Genomic DNA, 24,989 nt, shown 5'->3' with positions numbered 1-24,989 from the left:
GCACAGCTGCTTAGCAGGGAGCTGTGGCACTTCTCCGTGCTGACCCAAGGCTGGCAGTGCTGGCAGCACGGGGCAGAGCACGTCACCGTGCTGGTGGCTTCAGCCAGTGATCCTAAGAAAAGGGAAATGGAGGAAAGATGAAAAGAAATCCCACAGCAGATCTTTACCAAGAGGTGTGCATGGAGAGCCGAGTGTGCACTGAGCACCTTGGCACTGGGAGTGCTGCAGGGTGTGTGTCCCTATCCCCTGCTACCTGGGCTTCACATGGAACAGCCTCCCAAGGCAGGGCCGTGGCTCCTGGCACCTCTCAGAACCTCGCTGCAATGATGGCTTGGTGCCACTTCACACCTGTTAAACTCAGGCTGAAGCGCTGCCTCTATTGCCTAGGAAAACCTGCAAACCTGTTTACCCAAACAATGGGAATTGTCCCTCTCCCTGTTCCACTTTTTACATGGAGGAGAAACATTTAAATAATAATAAGTATGTATTTTAAAAACATTAGTAGTATAAATCACGTGCATATGCTGACTGGTTCTATTACCTCATTTTCAATACGAGCATCTTAAACAGAATCCCAGAGGATGCATTTTAGCTTTAAACTCTCAGTAATCAAGTAAAAATATGTATTTTACAAGTTTTCACAGATAAATGCTTAGATTGAACTGTAATTTGCATGTTACTACCTGAATGTGTTGCTTCTGAATTTAATGACCTAGTTTACTACTATTATACTAATTGTGTTTGGAGTATTTTATCAAAAAATTTCCATCAATATTTTTATCAATATTATATTGATAATTTATCAATATTATATTGAAATTTATAGGACCTTGCTGATATCTAGTACTTTGTTAATGGAGCCTTTCCACTTTATGGTAATAACCATTGACCTGTGAATTCTGAGAGTAAAAGAATACAGGCTTTATTACACTTTTGTCAACAGCTTTTGTAAGGGTTTTGGGCTAAATCATCATGTTTGACCATTATACCTCCACTGATTTTAGCTGTGCTGCTTTAAGCTGGGTGGTCTGTGAAGTTTTGGTATTTTTTATCTGAATAAAAACATTGCAGTGATATCTTAAACAGGTGGGTTTTGATTACCCTTCTGGTGATGCTAACAGCCTGCAGGAGGTCAGCTGTCAGAGCAATGGACTGCTCAGTTAGAGGCAGCAGAATTCACTTCCACAGCTGTTTGCAGCTAGCAGGGAGAAAGAAATTATTTCAGCCAGAGGTAATGTGAGGCAAAAGGCTGAGGGCTATCTATACCTCACCATGAGTACTGAATGTATTACTGTGCTGATTGCTCAGAAAAATTCCCTTGCTCAAGTAAAACAATGCAAATTTTTTGAATTAACTTCAGTAGAGTTTGGTTTATTGACCTATGGCTTTGGAAACTTTCTCTGCCTTTTCTAGCTTTTTAGAGATTCTCAAAGGAAAAGTCTATATCTGCAGCAGATATAATATAAATTTTAAATAACTATTACAACACAATTCTCTGTAACTGCAGACATGAATTTTGATGCTAATCTCTGAATATAATGAACTTTTGTCTGTTATTTTGCTCTCAGATTGATGCTTAGTTCCAGTATCCAGTAGGGCAGAAAAATAACTTATCAGCATTCATTAGATACATGAAACTCAGTGGAATATTTCCTGTTGCCTATGAAAGTTGCTTTCTAAACTAGGAAAGGATGTATGAAAGGAGAGAAGGCAAAACAGAATTGAAATTGGATAAGAAGACTTTCACATAGGGGCCATTAGTTATCAAAAGCTATTCTTACTTGATGGCTCACTGGTATTCTAAATTTAATACTGTATGTGGGTGATCTCATCATTGCTGCTTACTTAATAATTTACCATCTCTTATTTCTGCTGCTGGGACCTGGGTTTCTTAATTGTAGCAGGGTTTTGGGGTGTCTTTGTCCAATTTTTCACCAATAAAAGGAAACATTGTTTTTCAGGACTATGTTTTCAAATTTAGACTGCTTTTCTTCACAAATCTTATGAGGCAAGCTGGTCTGCTGAGGAAAAACAAAGCGAACAAGTCTTTCCTCTGCTCTTTGCCTCCTCGACATAATGACGGTGCCATGGCAGTTTCTGGTTTACTTCAGAAGTGTTCATAGTTACAGGTGAGCTGCCACCCCTCCTCTTGTTCTACAATTGAATTTTGTTAAAATTTGTTTTCACCTAGGTTGATTTGATTGATCTGAGTCAGAATGGATTTTTTTTTTTTGTCCAAGGTCAGGAGCTCAATGCTTTTTTTTTTTGCATTCTCTTAAACCAACACCAAAGCAAAATTAGTTTGAACAATTTCAGCTATATAAAACTCAAAATTGTTTAGCATCAAGAACAATTGAAAACTGAAAATCAGATGCCAGTATTGTGTAAAATTTGTGATTTCATTTTCAGATTTAACCCATGATCCACATCTTCTTAATGGCCAAACCCAAGAATTTTGTGTGTATTTCTAAGGGGTTGAGGGAGGATGTTTTTTCAAAGCTCTAATATCTTGCAGACATCCAGTGAGTAACATCCATGTTTTCTATAACAAATCTAAAATTTTCCTTTAGCAACTAAGTAATAACATCCTGACCTCTAAGCACCCCAGTAGAGTACAAGACTTATGGATTGAAAGAGGAAAATATGATCTTATTTTGCATGATACACCTTCAGTAGCAGTAAAATAAAATTTCCTGTATTGATCTGGACATGAAAACAAACACCAAGATGGCTTTGTTAACTTAATGTATGAATTTAGTGTGTGAATTCAATTAACAGACATAAACAAGCAGGGAAATCTTAGCTCACCCTCATTTCTAGGTTATAGCTATAAGAAACAAAAGACTTAAAAGGAATCTAAATCTTTTTCCCTTCGCATACTTAAGTCAAAGTAGAGGACTTGTAAATACACCATGAACTTTAGACAGTTCACTGTAGCTGAACTTCTGAAATAACATTATTTAATTAAGGATTTTGAAGTTCTGAATTTTGAAGAAGCCTCTGAACCTCAGAAATTAACTATGAAAATCTCCATGTTCCTCCTAACTGTAAAAGTTTGTTTAAATTGAAAATTTCCGCTTCTTAAGTGGAAAAAAAAGCCCCATATCACAAACTTGATCCATCAGCTGTTAAATTGGTGTTGATTCCTCAGGTAAATTCTGTAATTTAAAGCAATTATCTTCATTAGATTTTAAGTGTCAAAAACAAATTGGAAATTGCTTAATTGTTGCTGCTTTTCACTTGAGAAATACTGTGAAATCGTAGCTATGATTTTAAAAATATGGTATAAGAATTATTTTGACTCCCTGGACTAAAATTGAGATTACAGGATGTAATGTTCTTTTTCAGTCAGTTTTATGGAGGGATGTAGAACTTTCTCTTCATGATATTTCATATATATAAAAGAAATTTTAGTCAGTGTATACTGTGTTTAAAGGACAACTTCAGCTTAAAGGAGCTCAGGTCTAGCACTTTTTTACAGACCTTACTCTAAATTCATTCTTACTCGTTAGTCTTCCAAAATATATGTTTGTAAAGAAATTTTTCACTAGAACATGTAAAAAAATACATTTTTTTTAATCAAGAAAAGTTTTCTGTGCTGTTTTAAAGAATTGTTTGCTGTATGTAAATTTTTTATGCAACTGAGCAGAACAAAATGAAACATCAGAACATTTTTGCTTTAAGGGTAAACAAATTTTATATTCCTATACAAATAGCCCATAAAAACAAGAGAAATGAATGATCATACAACTGTCACAGAAAGAAGGGTTTTAGTCTACTCTTAGTACATATGCTCTGTAGAGCATATTTGTTATGTTTCAGTGGCTCCAATGACTTGTATTTGGAGGGATTATTTCAGGCTAAAAATCCCATTTGAAAGATTTTCTTATGTCAGGGATCATTGCCCAGTTAACTTGGTAATGATGGATGCTTGTAGCATACCCAGAAATCCAAGTAGGAGAATTAGAATTTTAGCCTAGTGATTCAAAAAAGAAGAAAAAATAGTTCTGTTATCATTTTTAGCTGGCATGTTTGTGGGTGATTTTAGCAGAACAAAATTTGGTCTAATGCAGAAGTCTAACTTGCAAGGATAAGGTAGATCTGGAAGATCTGAGAGAAGAGGGAGACAGACTAACACTATTTTTCTTTGTACTATATTCTCAGTAACTTTGTTTCTTAATAGCTCCTTGCAAGAAAGAAGGAAAAAAAACAATCCCACAATTACAGCTAGACTCTCAACCAGTACTATCTGATGTTGCTATTTCCTTTCGAGCAGGCTTACTCTATTTTATTATAAAGGTCTTTGGTTTTGTCTTATTTCCTTCTCATTGTATTGTCCAGTTTCTGATTTCTCTGAAATGCTGCCTCTTTTCCACTCTATAAAGATATGCTTGAAGAAAGGCTGCGATCCCAGTGTGTTGGTTATAGAGGAGAGGAATCCCCTGGCACAGGGCAAAAGCCCAGCTGCTTTTGTTGAGCTGTAGTCAGAGCCAGTGCACCCCCTGAGTGCACTCAGGAAAAGCAGTGACAGCGTCACCCATCTCTCCAGTCTGTGAATGGCTGCTCTAGTCAGTGGGCTGAAAATGTCTCTGAGGAGAATCTCTGCTCTGATCTTGTCTCTGTTTTTCTGCTGTTAGCTCAGATACCCACCTGAATGTGGCTGCCTGTCGTACTCCTGTGATTGAGCCCCACGGGTTTCTGCAACAAATGCACAGACAAGGTGCAATCAGTAAACCCCTTCACTCCAGCTGGCTGAATTGCTGTTTGCTCTTAGGTTGATAGGTTTTGGGCACAAATCTAAAGTCAGGCTGATTTCAGGGTCCAAGATGCTTTCAAGTATCCTTTCCTCCCTCCTTCTCTTTCATTCTCTCATGTTTTCTTGTACTTGATGTACTTGAAACATGTATCTAGGTATTTCACACTGCTTAGACAGTTATTCTAAAAAAACTTCCATTCAATGCCTAAACTTAGTGATTCTTAATTTCCTCTGCCATTAAATAATTTCCATATTGACAGTTAAAAATTCCTCTAACAATAAATATACTATTTATTACTCCAGAGCAGTATTTTCTTTGCCTAGGACTTTCAGGATCAGGTTTGAAACAGAAGCATAGGGTTGGTGGCCACAGTCATATAGTTGCAATAGCCCTGAGGTCAGGCAGACAGAAGAGGAATTTTCAAACTGCCTCACCAGTTTTCTTCTCAGTTTGTCTGTACCCCAGTATTTTGCAGTTATTAATGCTTTTCATTTTATCTAAGGGATTTCATTAGAGCAAATCTTTAGTACTGCCTATGATGAGAATTCTAAATTTCTTCTATTTCTGATCCAATTCCTTTATCAAATACTGTGATACTTCAAAAGGTTATTTTATGAAATTTTTCTGTTGATTATGTTTTCAGTCAAATGGTGTAAGGAGATAGTGCACATGGGGTCAGATTTTTTGTGTCAATAACTGGGGAAAAAGAAAATCATGGGGTTGATGGATATCAACACTGCTCAGTTTATTATCAGGCGATCTTAATAGTTCATTGTTGAATGTACTTTCATCTTCTAATTTTTGGATATTATTGTGTATGAGAGTCATACTCTGCTTCCTGTTTTTTTGCTAAATGTCAGAGCATAACACTGGAAAAAATTGAGGATTCTTTGGTCCTGCTAGGAGATTTCTCAAGTCTTTACTTTCTAAAGATTTGTGGTTAATTGACAGTCTTTGAAACTGAAGCTCTGCAAATTGCAAGCTAGAAGCTTGTGTTTCAAATGTGTTAAGTGGAGCTCAACAATCTTTAGCAGAGTAAAAAGCTAGTGATTGAACCACCAATGTGTCCTGGAATCCATGAAAAATATGATGTGTTGGTAAAGAGGAGTCTGACTTAATAATACATTAAAGATTCTTGAACTGAAATTCATGTAAAAATCAAGCTGAAGAGAGCAGACTGATTCTATTTTCATATTACCACCTGAAATTTTGTATGATTAATCTGAGAATCTTTGAAAAGTTAGGCTTTCTGGAAGTATCTATTGAAGCTATTTAAGTGACTCTGAAAACCACAAAGTACTATTGCACAAGTATATTGGGGTGTTTCATATTATTTAAAAACAGTTGTTACAATAAAGCAAATGCTACACATCACAGGATGCAAACACAAACGCTACGTGTTTTAGACTTGGGTTTTGCTGCAGGCAGTCCTGCCTACATCCTGTTAGTGTTGTATCTGTTGTCAACTCCTGCCTGACAGAGCAAGACTTCATCCAAAACCTGCTTGTTTAGTTGCACTGAATTTCTCTTCTGACCTGCTGAATAGCCAAGTCACACAGCAGAGATATTTAATGTGTTGCCTTCAGCCTATCCCATTAGGTCGAAGATTTATGCTTAATCCAAACCTCACGTGGTTGAGTGGGTTTTTAAAAATATAGCTCTACAGTCCTTATCTTTGCCTGGTTTTGTTCTTTACATTTTCCTTTGGTTTCTGGTAATCATTCTTCTGCACTGTGTTTGCACCTTTCCCTGCTGCCGAGCAGTGGGGATTCATTCTCCCAGAACCCACTGGACCAGCAGGCACAAAGACAGACACTTTGCAGCTCAGCAAAAATGAAGAGTGAAATACTGTGCTCCTTCAAAATAAAAAAATGGGTAAAATTAAAACAAAAGATGATACGAAGCAGTTACAATAGAGAGAGCGATACAATTGTAAAGTTTCCAGAAATGCAGAGCTAAAAACCTTGTTTAAAGTAGGCTTTTCCAGGGATTACATGAGTGTTAATATGCATGTGAGTGTGCGTCTCTTACCACTTTATGCTATTCATAAAATATCCCAGGCCATCACAGATCTTTAGATCTGGTCTTCCCTACCCCATTTGTTCTAGCAAATGGAAAAGCGAATATGACAGACCAAGGAGATGCTGCTGCTGCCCATCTTTCATCATGTTTGTAATTTAAAATCTTCACAGTAAACGTGTGAAACTATCTTCTGCTCCCTGGACATGTTCCACATTAAATGTAATACTTCCCTTAACGTTCCTAAGATAAATTATTATTTATTGAGACCCATGTCTTCCAGCTGTGATATTCTTTGCATCAATTCCTTCTTTAGAGATGCTCCTGTGACTATTTAATAATGCGTTATGAGAGAAAATCTCAACTAAAGAGTACCAAAAAATTAATTTCAGTTATTCTATTCTAGTTCAGCTTTCCACTAACCCACCCCATCCAACAAGCCATTGTATAGGGGTGAAATTTAATATCTGATATGAAAATAAGCATTGGTAATCTTATGACAGCACATGAGATTAGGAACAATGAAGAGATTAATTTGATGAGGTTTGTTTATATCTTCTCTCTAAAACCTTTTCTGGGAAATTCTAAAGGTTTTTCGTAATCTATGATTAAATTCCAATAGATCTCCCACTGGGTTCCTACCTTGTATTTTCTGTTTACTTAAATACATGTGTTTTATGTAAGAACTGCATTTCCATTTTTTTTAACCTAAAATATTTCTGTTGAGTTGTCACCATAGAGTGAAGACTTTGATAACATTGACACTACTTTCACCAGCATAGACAGCTTTAAAATTTAGCTTTAGAAATGTTTTACTTTGCTATGAAGAAATGGTGACTGCTGTGACACTGAGTGCCAGTGACCTTCCTGTATCCCTGCAGGCTGGAAGCAGGAGCTCAGCAGCACCAGAGTGGCTGAGCTGTCCTGCCTGTGAGCTACACAAAATCTTTGGTGTGCAACTGTGGAAGTGTTTCCAGACTGCTCTGGAATCTCTCCACTTATGGATCACACAATAACATCTTGCTTCTTGCTCAACCATGTGCAGAAGTGGGCAAGCATCCACACCTTCTAAAATAAAGGTAAAACCCCTGTGAGGATAAGATGAGAAAAACAGGTAATCAAATAGAAGAGGAGAAAATAAGGTGATTTTTTTTTTTCCTGGTGAGTTATGACTCAGAAAGATACTTGGGTGATCAGTGAAAAAAAGAAAAAAAATTTTTGTCACATTCCATTCCTCTTGAAGTTGATCAAATTTATGTAGAAAATATGATAAGAGCTGCATTATACTTTAAGACAACCAATAAGCTACCTCTCTTGAAAGACCATATTTCATTAGAATTCTAAAATATGCATCTGGTAGTATGTTAAATTTGATTTTTTTTCCCCACTTATTTATTTGATGTGAAATAAGAGAAAAAAATAAAATAACAAAAAAGCCCTCCATGGTTTGCTTTTGATTGCTGCTTTCAGTGAGAAAAAGCTGTGGCCAGTAATGCTAAGTGAATGTTTTAAGTCCAGTGAAACAGGCAACAGGATGTGACATTAATTAAATTCATGAATTTTTAACGAATTAGTTGATTCAAACATCAATTTGCAGAATGACATAGCAAAAGAGTCCAAGAGCTCCTCTTCCCTGAAGGGGAGCATAAACACTCAGAGGAGACTTTGCCTACCAGAGGCAGGGAGGAGGGGAGGGCGAGGCTGGGGTAATGGATGGTGAATGAAGTGTGACTTTCATGTGCTCCTGGCCGCTGGTCCTTCAGCCTTTGAATGCAAGACGTTTTTTTCCATGACAAATGTAAAAAAGAAAATTCTTTATTGCCCAGGGTGTTTTAGGTGCCAAAAGGCTTGCAAATGAAAGATGGCAAAGCAAACATGAAAGCGAGCATGAAACTATTAAAGGAATGTCAGTTGATGTATACAAGTACAGAAATAAAAACAAAATTATGTTAATACCTTCCTCATTATTTTCCCTGGAAGTAGACCCTTACTCATCTGTCCTTTCTTTATTATCCTTTAATTAAATGTGTTTAAATAAATAAAAAAGCCCTAAGCATATGTGATGACTAATGATATTACTCTAATGCATTTCTCCAGTGGCAATCACAGCTGAATTGCTGGTACATTTTCAATGAGACCACAGCTCTCATTCACCAGTTCTTGTGAAAAGGGGCTGCAGTGATTCACCATATTGATTAAATTATTTTACAGCAATTTCTAGGCTATAACAGTGTGTATGTCTGTGTTTGTATAGAGGGTGCATACTTTTTGTTTAGCTAAAAAAAAGAAGGAAACATGTATTTTGGAAAGCAAAACTTTGTGTGACTTTTTAATAATATATATATGGATATAAATAAATATATAATGAAATGCATAGCAGAGTTTTCATGTATATCAAGGTCAAAATTAATATTGATATTTTGAATTATTAGATCTCTCTCTGCTAAAATTTTTCTTCCTTGGCTTATGATTCTATATAATAAGGTTGTTTAGCTTTGAGAAAAAAAAATTAGTGGAGTAGTCTACCCATTTGGAAAAAATTGACCCTATCTTAACTTTTTACACCCAGCCTCATAATTCTGAAAAAAATTAATTATTAGCTACATGTAATATTTATTGTATAAGAGGTACAACATATACTAAGTTTTATAAGCTCTCCACTTCTTATAGTCAGATGCTCCATAATGCTCAAGGGAAAAAACTTTTTTACAAAAGTATAAAAAAATTATATATTTGTAATATATGGAAAAATAAAAAGGGAGAAGGAGCCATTTGAACTACTGTTGAATACTTATTTAAACCGACAGTTTTCCTGGCAGTCTATTAGCATTAGCATGCTTCACAACAGGGAGTTTTATGACTTTATTATGGATTCTCATTTACTGGAATGCAGAGTCAGAATGCAGCTGGTTTGTTCCATATTTAGCAGTTTAACTATTTATTAACTGTCACAGCTCTCACCCTGTCCAAGTATGTAACACCGAGGCCATTCAATAATACCCTGAGAAATCTCCATTACTGAGCATAAGGATCATTAACATAGCACAAGTTTAACTAATAAAGTTGAAAACTACTAATAAATTTACCTTTTTTATTGTCCATTAGAATCTGCATACATCCTATGACATTCATTAAAAATTAAGTGGATAGATGCAATCGGAGATAATCATGCATGCCACTTATCCCCGAGAACGTGACATGCTGTTAATTCATAGAAACTGAAAGCCTAATTACTTGTACCACTGTAATTGATGGGCTTTGTATGTACTGCTTCATCATAGTAATTAATGTGAAACAAAATTTCCTCTAATTTATTGGCACTTCTGAAATAAAGGAATACTAGTTAAACATGCAGAATTCTGCATATGTGTGCTGTTGGAAATTTCAGTATTAATTTCTGCAATCTTTCATAAGCATATTTCAGCATAGTGTTTAAGTATACTGAAATTATTTCATTACCTAATTGCCTAATATGTTATTAACTATGTAGTAAAATTAATTTTTCATTGGTGAATATATTCACTGACAATATATTCTGTGTTTGAGATATGGAATATCTCATGGTGTTAAATCATTCTGTAGTGAGCTAAATACTTTATAAAACACACAGCCAGGGCTACATTAAGATTCAAAAATTAATTTTTCTGCATCTGTGATGTTACTGCCATTTCTTTACTACCTGTTAAGTTCAGTAAAGTTAGGAACACTCTATGTCTAACTTACGCATTCTCCCATATTCCTGTAAATTCAGCAACATTGGCCAAGTTAATCTGATGGCAGCATGACTGATAAAATTCTGCTTTCTTAATACTAAATCCATGCAATAGAATTCAGATTAAATTGCTGGAGTGAGTTCACTCTAAAGTTACGTTGGGTTTTTTTTTCTCCTTTTTACTGTCAGCTTAGTGTAGATATTGGAATGTATTTTTTGTATATTGAGACAAATATTTTCCAGCTTTTTGAGTTATTGTTTCTGGAATAAGTGAACAATTTTATAGACACATCACTGTCTTCCCTGGTAACTATAAGAGGTGAAGAGTCTTGACATTGTGCTGTGTAGCAGGGATTGCATGGGCACTTTTATATCTGTTGTAACAAAACTTTATAAATTAATGGTGGTGTTTAAGCATTTGGGCAAAAGTGATCAGGCTTCTTTTCTGAATAACTTGGGAAGTGTTCCTCCTGTCCTTTCTCCTACTCTGGCCTACAATGCTGTCATTCAGAAAATGAGTGTTCATGTATTCAGGTTTTACAGTACTCTTGGAGATCCTGCACTTTACAGCTCATAAAACTGACAGTTGGAAATAAAACACCTTGTTGAAATGAAAAGTTAAACAGGTTCATTTTATATCTGTAAAGTTTACTATTTCCTGTATTCAAGCTAGGCCAGATGTCTCTGTACAAGGCATACAGGGTAGACTGAATTAAGTCATCTAGTTTAGGTTTGGTTTGGTTGTTGAACTGCATATTTTTAGTCTTATAAATATGTGCTTTTGATGAGATAGAGTTGCTTCCCTCCCCTTTCTAGTTGCACTATCTAATTTGCTTTGTATCTTTACTATTCCTGCATTCCAGAAAGCACAAAGTTTGCAGTCACTTTTATAGTTTTATCTATTCTTCAGATAGAAAGAATTGACGGTCTATGTACTTAATTGCTGAATAACTCCTAAAGGTAGGTTGGCTGTTTTTATACAAATAAAGGACCCTGACAATCACTGGAGATTTTCAAAGACCTGTCACACACGTTTCGTAAGGGGTTGATGAGTCCCTGTAGTTGAATATTAGAGGACAGTGGTGCAGGATGTTTGATGCTATGGTGTCATTTTCTTGAGTCCCTTTAGAGCCATGGAAGAAGGTTCGAGTAATGTTTAGGGAAAAATTATTTACTCTTTCTACACTTTTTTCCCAGATGAAATAGAGCTGGAGGGCAGCAGCTCGTTCTCTGATACTGCAAAAACCAAACTGAGTATTAAAGGTGGAAAAAAGATGTCTCTAGTCTCAGTGGAGGGGCAGAGGCTTGATTTTTTTTCTTGTTTGTTTATTTGCTTTTTAAGAGTGTAAAAAAAAAATCTGTTTGTATTACCAGAATAATTCACTAAAAAGGAAATGCAGAAATACAATCCCTTCCTGGTTTAATATAAGTTGTAAAAATGACCTGTGCTCACATCCCTCAGAAAACCTGAAAACTTGTATAAGACTATGCTCTAATTCAGTTGACAGTTTCACAGATAATTGAGTAGAAAATAAAAAAGGAGATATATTTTCAGTCATATTTAAAAATCATCTTTGATCTAATGCATTTTATCATTGGAACATATAAGCAGGAAGGTATTGCTGTAGAATTAACTTTATTCAGATTTAACAAATATTGATTTAAAATGTAAAAGATCTGACATTACCCTCTAGAGAAGTTATCAAAAGGATTTAACGTAAAAGCTTCTTAACAGTTACAATGGAAACATCTTTTAGAAGCAATGTTGTAATTCTAGGAAGAGGAAGGATGAAATACCTGTGCAGAGACCTGCTAACATTTTGGTATTTGTTTACTTTCTAAAATATTATATTACTCTAGAGTTTGAGCAAAGATATCATTCAGTTTTGAGAGGGGGAAAAAAGAAAGAAACAATATAGGCTGTACTGGAAAAAAGTTTCCAGTATTTCAGTATTTCACCTTTAAACCATTTATAATAATATAGATTATGATCTTGAGAAGATTTTGAGCAAAAAGAGATGGAACAAAAGATTTTGTAAAGATATTAGTGATTTACCTGTAGTTTGATATGTGTATTCAGATTGCTCTATTAAAAATAAATATATATAAAAATTTTTTTCAAATTAGGTATTTGCAATAAACCAGATTTATTGTTGAGCAATAATAGCAAAGGATAGAATGATCAAATGAAAAGGAAAACCTGAAAATTCCTTTTTCCATCAAACTAATTGCAACAAATGCCAATGGCAAGAGATTTGAGCGGGAAGGAGGGGTGCTCAGTAATTCAAAGGAAGAACTTGGATTTATTTGCTGGTTTTGCTATTGAATCCTCCTCTAACCAATAGCAGGTAATTCTCCATGTCCCAATTTCCCTAATTTTGTTCCCATTTCCGTGTTAACAAACCACAATTATTCTGTTTGCCTCTTTCTGTTTTTTTTCATTTTCTAGGTTACAAGTTTCTGTGCAGAGGGAATATACTCCATGAATATGATTGGTTTAATGGAACTTGGGAGTTTGCGAGGGCTATTCTTATACCAACAAATAATTATAGTTTCAATGATCTTTGACAAAAATTTACCAAAATATAATGCTTTAAATTTCACTATAATTAATTTTACTCCAGTGTTTCTGTGAAAGGAACCACACAATAAGCGATTAACTAAGACATTTAGCACTGAATTACTTTTTCATGGCTCCTTGCTTCCATTAGAGAAAAAAAATGTGCATTTTCTTTGGCTTCTTTTCTCTGGATTCAAAATGGATAAACTGTATTGATAATTCATCATAGCTTGAGTGATGGGTTATCACTGCATGGTCATTAGCCTTTAGTAACTACAGTGGTAATGCTAAACTTAAGATCCTTCTATTTTGTTCCTAGAATGCCTTTCTTACACAATCCAGTTTAAAAATATGTTTATTTTGTCCAAACAGTGAGCATTTTAGCCAGAGAGCAGAAAGTTTTTTGAAATTATTATATCACTCCTACATACCGCTTGAATGCCTCAGTAAGTCAGATTCAGGCTTCCTCTGTTGGCACTACATTCCGTTTGCTGTTATCTCTGAAAAATAATGTTATTTAGGAATAGAATTTCTTGATGAAAGCAGACTCAGCACTTTCTGCTAAGCCCACAATCTGACCAAAAAATATTTTATTTCCACTGTAGCTCAAACTAATTCTAGACACTGCGATGTTGGAAATGAGCATATCTCTAAAAATGACCATGTCTCTAAAAGTACTATACATTTGTGTGAAAAATCTTTTAAATGGGATTTTCTAATCTTGCAGCCTTAATCAGAGATTTGACAGCAGTAAAACTCTTCCAGCTACTCTTAAAGATGCTAAATTGCAGGTAGATCCAGCAGATGAAAGTACCAACATTAACCTGATAAATATACATTTTAACATAGAAAGGGAAAAACTTTCCTGGAACTGAAACAAAAGCAAAATTTCTATGCTATTATGACTGAAAATCTGAAAAAAGTAGTTGCTTTGAAGAACATTAGATGTTCACAAGTATTTCTGCTCTTTCCTTCCTGCATTAGGACCCTGGAAATTATTCTTTCTTGCCCTACATTCCAGCCTGGATGGACTCAGAAGTTAAGAACCACACCGTAAAGATCTATTTCACCAGCATCTCACCGTAAAGATCTATTTCACCAGCATCTCTGTCCCCTCATTACAGTAAGGTATCTAGCTTTTTTCTTTCCTTGAAAAGAAAAAAAGAGCAGTGTATTATTCCTATGTAGCAAATGGCTGGATTTTCTCTTCTGCTGTCAAAGCCTGCCCCAGGCTCTCCAAGTGTACCCTGGGACAAAATTTATTTAAGGTTCCTAGTCATTGGTTTAATACAGCAGAGTGCCAAACATTCCTTCCTGTTTTCACAGCTCTCTTCTGTCATCTTCCTGTCTCAGAGCTCTGCTTGGAGACCAGTTGATGAGATCCATACCTCTGTACCAAGCTGTGTGACAAAAGCTGTGGGTCAAGTACTGCCCAAGTAAGAGTAATTTGTTTACATTTACTTTGGATGTCACTCTCCCTTGATAAGAATAACTTATATGTATATGGGTATATGTACAAAACCACTGATTATATTCTAATTTCTGTCCCTTTGCTGAAAGTTGGTATCTTCAAAGCTGAGATTCTCAACAAGTAATGAGAACTCTCATCCTGCAGTGCCATTATTCCACATTATTTATCTTATTTTTTTCTAGAATATTAATCTACACAACTAACAATTTTTTTCTCATGTAAGCTTCTGAAGACATTTTTTAAAATTTATAGCAGGCTTTAAACTGTAACCTAGGGGATTTTATTTTCTCTTAATTGTCATTGGTAATTGTATATGTGTAGACCACTATCCGGTCTAGCTACAGCTGTAGATGCATGAAGAGGTGTAATTCAAAGGGAGTAATATGATTAGGAAGAATTTAGCTAAGGATACAGTTTCTTAAATATTTATAGGGTGAAACTCATATGTCAGCATATTTTCATATACATTCTTCTGTAATCATGAATTGGTAAATATCTAAACTGTCTTCCTCAAAAAGATCATAAAATTTTGATCTTGATCAAAATGAGATCTAAAGAGCAATGAATGAGGAGCAGAATCAGAAGCAGATTTTTCACCTTGAAGGAATAAGCTTGAATCTGTATTAAGAAGCTGCCCATGCACTTTGTTGATTACCAGCAGTAGCATGGCTCTGTCATATGCAAATGCAGGAGATTTTGCTTGATAAGGGTTTGACCTGATTAGGATGCAGAAAAACCCAGCAGCAACACAGGAGTCATCAGCACGAGGTACAGCTGGAATGAAAAATCAGGCTGGCATTGGAGAGGGCATAATACAAGGTTGCTCATCCCTGCCAAGGGCCCCTGCACTTGGATTGGCCATGGAGCAGAGCAAATTGTGGAGAGTGCTGTGCACAGAGCCAGTCAGGAGATAAGCTCCATGCTGATGGAGAGTTTTACAGCTTCTTACTGCCTCAGTCTCAATGGCATGGGTATTTCCCTCTGTGAGCTGGTGAAATAAGGCTCTGTCTTTGGAACAATTGTCCAACAGAGCAAGGTAAAAATTGAGCTTAAAGAGTTTTTATGGAAAGTATTCTAGGACTGAGATATATAGAATTTTGCTTAGATTTATTATTTACCTTGATTTGCATATTGGACCTTATCTGAAATTTCACTTCCATACCTTGTAGACCTAAAACTCCATGAAGTCCATTCTAACCTTAATCCAACTGGGAAAAGCTGTGAGGCTAAACCTGAGGACTTTAAACAATATTGACATATGAAAACAAAAAAACCCAAAAAACCAAAAAAAACACCCCAAAACAAAACAAAAAAACCAAACAAAAAAAAATTACCATAACCCCCCCCCCAAAAACCCAATAAAAACCAAAACCAAACAAACGCAAAAAAATCACCTCAGAAATGCAGTATTGGTCTGACCTGAAATACCGATATTAATGCACTTTTATGAAAGGAACACTAAAGAGGAATCCATCAAAAGGATTCCAGAAGAAAGGTGTTGCACATGGAATAGTAATACATAATTTGCAAGTAAGAACCTCAAATAAGTTAAAATATGTTTTTATGTTCAACAGAAAATCAGAGATGAGAAAATAATTTGCCCCATTGGGCAATATTGATGAGTTAGAAGGTTATCAAAAAAGGTTAGGGTTAGGGTTAGGGTTAGGATTCAAATCAACTCTGGAGACAGGATTTATAATGTGTCCTGTTTTAATTTTTCTTTAAAGTATCTTTTCTTTGTAGTCTGCAATGTCTGATTTAAAATGCAAACAAGATTCAGTTATCAAGGGGCAAATCTCCTGAATGTCTGTAGTGCCCACACAGAGCAGGCATACCTGTTCTCAGGTGACCACCAGTTATTTTTTTGTAAAGACATAGTGTGAAAATAATAAAAAATGAACCACCTAAAAGGCCCCAAAGTATTAGCATTTACATCTGGCCTTGTGGCTGCAGTGGCCACATGAACAGTGAGGGTCATGTATTTGCCTGAGTGGAGGTGAAGGAATGTCTATGAATAATGACATTTTTGCAATAAGAAAGGAAAATAAAACAATTGCAGACAATAAGAAGTCCATTATGAAAATAACTACAGGAAAACAGGACTGTTGTGACTTCTGGGAAGTTCCAAGTTCTACAAACTTCACTGTCATGGTTTTCTGCTTCCAAAGAATATACAGGGCACTGAATTTTGGTAGCATTTTGTTTTTTAATCTGATAGCTACTGCTTCATTACAATAAAATTAAAAATAAAAAGCAAAAACCCATATAAACATTAAAAAAAAGTTTTTCTTAGTTTCAATGCAAGATTGGATTTGTTAGGGTAAATGGCAGCATTTCAGGATATGTTTATTTTGTTTCACATCATTGAGATTTATCCTAGTTAAAAGTCAAAATAATCTGTTAATAGCACCTAATAATCCTGTTATTTTCCACCACAAACTCACACAGAGCTTGATATTAAAGGAAATATTTCTGCAACAACTCAGTAGGAAACAGTCACAGCCTACCTTAGAGTTCCAGACTTGCAGAGAGTAAAGCACTGAGTACACAGTCTGTTCCTGTTTCAAATGTGTTCTTGGGGAATTAATTAGAAAGTACATTCCATGTCCAATAATGAAAAAAATATTGCAACTCCAGAGCTCCTATCATAGTTTGAAGCCACATTAAATTCTTGGCTTTTGTTGTCTTTCCAAGGCAAAGCACTCTTGTATTTTTGCCAGTAAAACCAGAGTAACAGAGATTCTTTACCATTTTTTTAAATTGTAACCAGAACAAACTATTGCTCTGTGATGTTGTATGAATTCTACTGATATTAAGCCTGATATCAGCACTCACCAGTGAGAATCATTACATCAGCTCAACTGGGACCAGGATAAAGCCCTGAGGGCATCTTTGGATCTAGCAAAATACAATGAAACATACATCTACACCTGAAGAGCTCCCAGAAATATTTCTGGAGTTCCTTTAATATGGATCAGTCTCTTCAGTATTAATGAAGAGAATAGAAAACCAGGAGAAGTTATTGTTTTTGTGCTGCATGCTTTTTTCCATTTAATTTTATATTAATGTCTGTGATGGTGACTGAATAAAACACAGTAGAGGCAATCTGTGTTTTTCTTCAGTAAATTTTGTAATGGTGGCACATTTTTCAGTGTCATTCAATGAAATTACTGCTTCAAAGTAATATTTTTTGCATGTAATGGTGGTGCTTACAAGGTTTAAAAAACCAAAAAAGACCCAAAAAATCTAAACCAGCCAACCAGAGAACTAGATAAAGAAAACCCCAGCAGTGGGGTTACAAATAGATACCAAATCTATTACTTTTCTACTTTTCTTCTTGTATAAATAATGCAAATAGACTGATAACCTAAAATGTTGCTCCCAGAAATTCTTGTTGAGAGCAAGGAAATATGTTGTACCTACTGTGAACTTGTCTATAACCTCTGCAAACTCAGGGTTAGGGCACAAGGATCATCTCACTGTTTTGGTCCACTCACACTCTAATATTGAGAAGCTAATGCATAATCTGCACTTTCAAAGAGCTACAGACAGACCAGTTTTGATAGCAGACTGTGTTGGAAATATCTTCCTTGCTTATATTAAATAGGGTCTAATTTAAACTTTATGTTGAATGTTGTTGAATATATATGTTTGAAAATAATATTACTTTTCACTTAGTTTTAAATTGAACCAATTTTTGGTTTTGTTCTCCTACTCTTGGATGTTTTAAGTACTTAGCCTGTTGATACTACAGGAGTGGGAAATACAACACAAAGGGCTTTTTTGTTGTGCTGCTTTCTGCCTTTCCAGGCAGTCTGCCTTTTGCATGAAGATGGCTCCAGTTTCCTTGGTAATATTCTTAAGAGAACTCTTTCCCTCAGGAACAGGAGAGCATTTAAACACATTTTTAGCCAATTCACATTTTGCAGATGGGACATTTTTACCTAAGGTAAATAAAGTCAGGATTTGGCCTACAGGGGAGAAGAGAAAAAGGACTGTGCAGCTGGGTGGGTTCTGTGACGGGGTTGGTTCTGTTTCTGGAAGCACTTTGTGTGTGGCTGAGCCTTGCAGAGCCTTGCAGCACTGCCAGGTGGCTCTGGAGAAGCACAAGTCACTCCTTCCATCCTTCTGGAGCAGGTGAAGAGAGGCCATGGTCAGATGTCCCCACTCCCACGCCTGTTGGACTTCTGTGCAGGTGTCTTGTTGAGGAAAGATGAAGATCCTGCTTCTTCCCATGGATCCCAAATGGACACAACGGAGAAATCCTGGCTCAGCTTCTGGCCAGTTCAAAGGTGAAAATGTCAGCGCTGAAGTCTGAAGCACATTGTAAAGGAAGAATTGCTTCAAAATAAGTGGAAGGGACTGCACAGCTGATTTCTCACACTTCCTTCACATGTAGCCTATAGTGGGCAAAACGTACTTTAATTTTAGCTGTGACGTGCAACCTCAATACAGACCCAGAATTCTGGGAAGTATTTTTGGCGAGTGCTGCACCGTATCGGTTTCACACATGCACTTGCTTTGTTGCAGTGTTCGCAAAATAGATCTGGATCTTGCCTGGGATAATCAATCTGTTTAACTCTTCATCAGCTATGGTTGTAAAATTATGGGTTATTGGTAATTTTATGTGCCTATTGTCTCATAAAATTTACAGATTTGACACATATGTGCTGGATGCTTGTACCTTGCTTTTGCTCTTTGAGGCATTGAAAGAATTTAATGTAATAGTAATTTTGGGCTTTGGTCAAGGAATTAATTTCTAAAATTGTGCATTGAATATAAATCATGGTGCTATTCTTTCTTATAACCCAAAAAACCTGATCTCTTTCCTCAAATCTGCACTAACCACATGTTAACTATACTTAAAAATTAGTAATAAAGAGTTTGGCAAACTAATTCTCTGCAATAAACTAGAGATAGGTCCACATGTTATCATCTGTCATTTATGCAGAAAGCAAAAACCATATGGCAGTAGAATAAAATTCCAGGATATAAAACCCAATGAAATATGTTTACTATATTTAATTATCCAGTGATTCAGCAATGGTTTGCATTGACTTTGGTCTGAGCCTGACAGGGGAAAACATTACATATTGAAATAGAAATTATAATTATTATTACCATGATAGATATTGATCTATTTTCAGGTCTTGTAGATAGTGAATCATATTTGACTTTTTTTGAATGTATTATCCATATATTTATATATTTTTGTTGTATTTTTTTCAATTTAGATTTAGTCCATCACAATATGAAGGAAATTTTTAATATCAAAACATTGCTGAAGAAAAGAAAAAAAACCAGAAAATATAAAATTAGGATGTTGTTGTTGTATAGACTGGACCAATTGTTATTTTATTTACTACTGTTTCTTAGTTCAGACTGGGTCAGTTGTTGGTTTTTTGCCTTTGGACAGTTGACTGCAGGAGTTCTGCATCATTTGAATTAGAGTTACATGATTATAATAATTGGAAGCATACATTAGGTATGGAGACTACATACATTTAGAAAAAGGAAACAAAAGTAACTTCACAAGATACAGATGAGAGGAATTCTCTAAATTTCCTATGATGGAAATTTTTTTTCCCTTTCCTATAACAGTGTCGGAAAAATAAATAAATAAGGTGTAGCAGAAAACAATTGAAGTTTAATTATTTGCTGGATCATATGTCAGAAAACATAGAAATGTGCTTTGTAATTTTTGGTTGGATTTTTCTAGCACTTAAGCCAAAATGAACGTTCCCATTTTCTTCAGTGGAAACTAGAACAAGCCAGGAATTTTAGGTTTATTAAACACCCTCAGGAAAAAAAAAAAAAATTGAGGATGAGGCGTCAGGTACCATCTGTGCTATTCAGCACAGAGAAGTAATATGAGATAAAGATCCAGGGATGAGAATATTTTAATCTATGTAGTTAGTATAAACACTATTGGAAGCATGCAGTCAAGTACTTCACAGCTTGGAAATGGCAAAACAAAAGCTGCAACATTAAAATTTCCCCATTTTTTGCCTGTTTTGTGTGCCTACATAGTAATGGTATCCCTATTTTTGTAATTACTTACAATTTCCCCAAACAAGACACCTAACATGATCAGTTTTCTATTATATGACTGAGATATAAAGATAGATGAGAGATCTGAGGAACCAGGAACTCAGAGATCCTCACAGGCTTTCATTTTAATTTAAAAGATGGAATTTTTTAATCTCCAAACCTTAATTCTGAAAGCATATTTTATTTTAGTAACTGCCTTATTGTTCAAAACTATATCTAGAAAAGGTGCTTCAAAGTTAAAAATATGATTATTTTCAGTAGAGTTTGCATATTTGTGAACTGTCAATCTGATGTTGCAGAATTTGCTTTGATGGACTAGATTATTTGAAATATTGTAAAATATTTCTATTTAATCTTACTACCTATGTGGTTCTAGTATTGAAACAGTCATAATATATTCTTCTGCCAATATTAATATCTTTATCTGAATAACTGAGTAAAGTTAATATCTTTATCTGAGAGAAGCATCCAAGATAAAAAACACAGAAGTTTTTGGTGTCACACAAAAATTTAAAAACTAAGTCCTTGAAGTTGATAAATAAAATCACACTCCCCGAAAACCCAGCTGTCAAGAAAAAGAAACTGTATTTCTAGCAAACTAGAATATTCACTTCAATATTATTTTTCTCCTATGGAAATAGTTTGATACAAAATGTTGGTTAAAAAGGGATTGTTCTCATGTGAATAATGTTTCTGTTTTTCAAATATCAGCATGAACTGATTTTTGAATCTAGAACTTCAAATTAGCACAGCCTCTAAGTAATCAACATTTTCTTGCCTGGAGATGAATGTTGAATCACAAGTCAAGTATGGTGAGCTTCTGACTTCTGTGACTAGAATCGCCTTTGACACTTTTCTTAGGGAACCAGTTCCTCCATTTTATTATTTAAAAGAACTATAAATGGTCTTGGAAAAAAAAAAATCACTCGCTTGTTTTGGCATTATTTCTGACTTAGAATTGAGCTGAGAGCAGAGATGTGTTTTGTTCTAAACACATCTTGGCAAAGTCCTCATTTTCAAGATTTCGGATAATTCATGGAAGATGTCTCTTAAATAAATGGCAATTTTCATACTATAATGTTAATTAAGAAGCACACAATACAATTGAGGTTACTGACTATGTTAGCTAAAGCAGCATAGAGAAACCTTCATTTGAGATGACTGCGTGATATAGAAGAAAGTCTCTTTGTTGGTCAGTGAACATAACCAGTAGCAACAGTTTATGCTATTTTTATTGACTGATTTATGACAGCAACATGAAAATATCCAAAGAGGGTTGTGAGGTAATTAAAGATAGGAACAACTTTGCCATAGAAATTATATTGTAACATAGCTAAATAGCAGAAAGATTGATTGTTTTGTAACTTGATTTGATAGATTATTTTTGATCTTATTTAAGTTTTTTTTAAATCCATTTTTTCTGGTACAGTTATCAAAGAGAGAAAATTGAACTTGACCAAACTTCAGATGAAAAGTTCACTGGGACTTATCCTTATTTTGAACACCTTCTTACAATAGAAGGTAATTCTTGGAAACTAATAGATCAGTTCTGAAACTTTATCATGATAACTTGGAGCATTATCGGACCCTTAATCCATTGCAAATTCTTTTTCCTTCCCTTGTCTCCGTAAGTTTTCACACTGAGATTATACCTCCAAGGTCGACTTGGAAACCTACTCCAGTGTGAAACCTGCTCCTCTGATGTCAGGAGGTGTTACAGTGTGCTCATGGGCATTCTGTTTCCCCTTCCCCAGGACCCTGTGACTCTGATCAAGATAACCCTGGACCCTCCTTCCTGCCCCAACGGGGTTGGCAGAGAGCCAGAGAAGCCCACCCTGTCCAAAGTCTAGAAAAACCCCTGACATTTCCTGTTCGTTCTCTTTTGCCCCGCTCTCCCCTTGGACATCACAGAATAAAGAGAGCTGCAGCAACATATCTTGGGGTAAGAGCCTCTTTTGGAAATCTTTGCCTTCTCCTGATATTCCTCCCCTCACAGCCTCGGATCTCTGGGCTAGCCTGATAATTCAGGGGGCTGTGGTCAGGGGGGAACGTCAAGGAGGGAAATATGCACATGTGAAGGGTTTGTAGAGAGCTCCATTCTGCAGATTCTTCTCAGGTGGTTCAACAAAATACAAGTTCTAGGCTGTTACTATAGCACAGACTATAAGGAGGCTTTTAATGATGAAATTACTTCGATATACAATCATCTTTGTGTGCAATTTTTAGAACAAAGAGATAAGAAAGGAATAATAATAAATTTGAGACAGAGATTTCATTAAATGCTCACAATTGCATCATACAGAATAAAATAATTTCATCTTATCTAGTTTGCTTGAAAGACTAGGAAGTTAAAATAACTTGGAAAGATCTTTTAAAATTGCACGTAAAATTACCATACTAAGAAAAGTAAGGTTTCAAACTTTACTACTCAACAAGGGCCAGTTCAGGTGAACTATGAAGATTGAAGTAACCTTGGAGTATGTAGAGCAGGAAGCCAGAGCTGGAAGGTCAACTGCAAAAGAAAAAATCCATACGAAGATGACAGTGAAGCAAAGGTAGAAAGTCACTGTCCATCGATTGACCTCCAGCCTGTTCCTCAGAATCAGTCAGTGGAATAACTCATTTGATCAACTACTACAATTCACATGATAATTAAAATAGCACCTCTGGTCTCTTTCTGAGAAGACATGCTGTCTGAGAAGACAAAAAGATCCTAGGATCTCTGAGAAATGGTATTTTCATTTGGTGAGACCTTGTGCTGCCAAGAAACAGGAGCGGGGAAGATCCAGGCCAAATTTATTCAAAGTTTAGGTCCCTATCAATGTCTGTGATTTGAATAACCTTCTTATAGAACATAACAATTTTGTTTACTCAGATGACCCTCCACTACTGCAAATACTTAGATCCCTGATAAGAAGCAGGGCTATAATACATAGATCTTTCTTTGGGACTTTTAATTCCATAGAGATTTAATTTTATTTTACCTGATTTCCCACATGAACTACTTCAATGTTCTAAGTCATCAGGGAACTTTTGTTTCAGAACTGATCTGTTAGCCTCTAAGAATTTCCTTCTATTGTGAGAAGATATTCCAGGTAAGAATGATCCAATTAATTTTTCATCTAAAGCTTGGCAATCTCCAGTTCTTACAGGATATTATCCAGATTTAGCAGTATCCTAACTAATAAGAAGGCAAAGGAAGTTATGCTGGTGGTTAGGCTAGAACAAGCTGCTAATACCAGTATAAGTATTTAGTGAATGTCTGTGGAATATAAATATTTTCCGTTATCTGATCAGAATAAGTAAATAATTTTAATCTGAAGACACCACTCTGGCAACTGAGAAAAATATTGCATTTGGTATTTAGGAGTCAACATAGACAAAAACCCCTTTTGAATGCCCTCCTCCTCTAAGGTTTCTTGCTTCTGGCTGCTGGTTAGAAGGAACCATTGCTTCTTGTAAAGTAGAGGGTGGGTCCATTTGTCTGTGGTATTGCAACCTTTACTTTTTCTTCCCATCATAAAACCACTGTGAAAGCAAAGTAAAAAAGTTTTCCTTGCAATGAGCTACACAGCTTTTATTTTGTTAGCAAGTTGTCCACTACTCAGCTCAGACAGCATAATGCTGTAATAATTTAAAACTGTATTCTACAGCTATTCCTGTGGCTTGTTTTGATATGCCACATTAAGATTTAATTTATGGAAGGATGTATAGGTATATAGGCTTGTTTTCTTCAGTTTGTGTCTGGGAAAAAAAGATAACAAAAAGATGGTTGGAAGTAGGAAAAAACAATCCTCACGTGTGCTGGATTTTTATTCTTATCTATGTCTGCACCCCAAATTTAGTAATACCAAATTCTTTATACAAGCCTATTGAAATGTCCCTTTCCTCTCTTTCATGTTTCTAGGTATGCTCAAATGTATACATGAAAAATAATGCAATCACAGAAAAACATGAACAAGTTTTCCAAACTTTCAGCTTTTAACAGCAAGGAGAACTATTCACTTCTTTTAATCGTTACTTTTTCTCCATTTCTTTTATTTAAAAAACTTTTGCTGCACTTTATTTTCCTTTCATTTGCATACTTCAGCCTTTTAGGTTTTTTTTCTCACAGCCTCTTCATCCAATTGGTATATGACTTGCCTACCCTTTAAAAGCAGAATGCCAAAATGTAACAGTTTTATTCCCATCTATTTTTTCACAGCTCTTTTTGAAGACACTGGCCCCAATTTACTACAGTGTGTAGGCTGTTATGCCTATTCAGCTAAAAACTTGGGAATTAACATAGGCATTAAATAATGTCTCTGTATTTTGTATCTGGCTGGGTGTAGGCAGCAGAAAGGTGAACAGTTCCTGTTTGCATAGTGCTTTTTGTATTTGCATAATAGTAATATAAAAAATGACAGTAAGAGCAAAACC

This window comes from Taeniopygia guttata, chromosome 8, assembly GCF_048771995.1.
Source record: "Taeniopygia guttata chromosome 8, bTaeGut7.mat, whole genome shotgun sequence".
In the NCBI taxonomy this organism is placed as follows: Eukaryota; Metazoa; Chordata; class Aves; order Passeriformes; family Estrildidae; genus Taeniopygia; species Taeniopygia guttata.
This window is presented reverse-complemented; position numbering follows the sequence as displayed.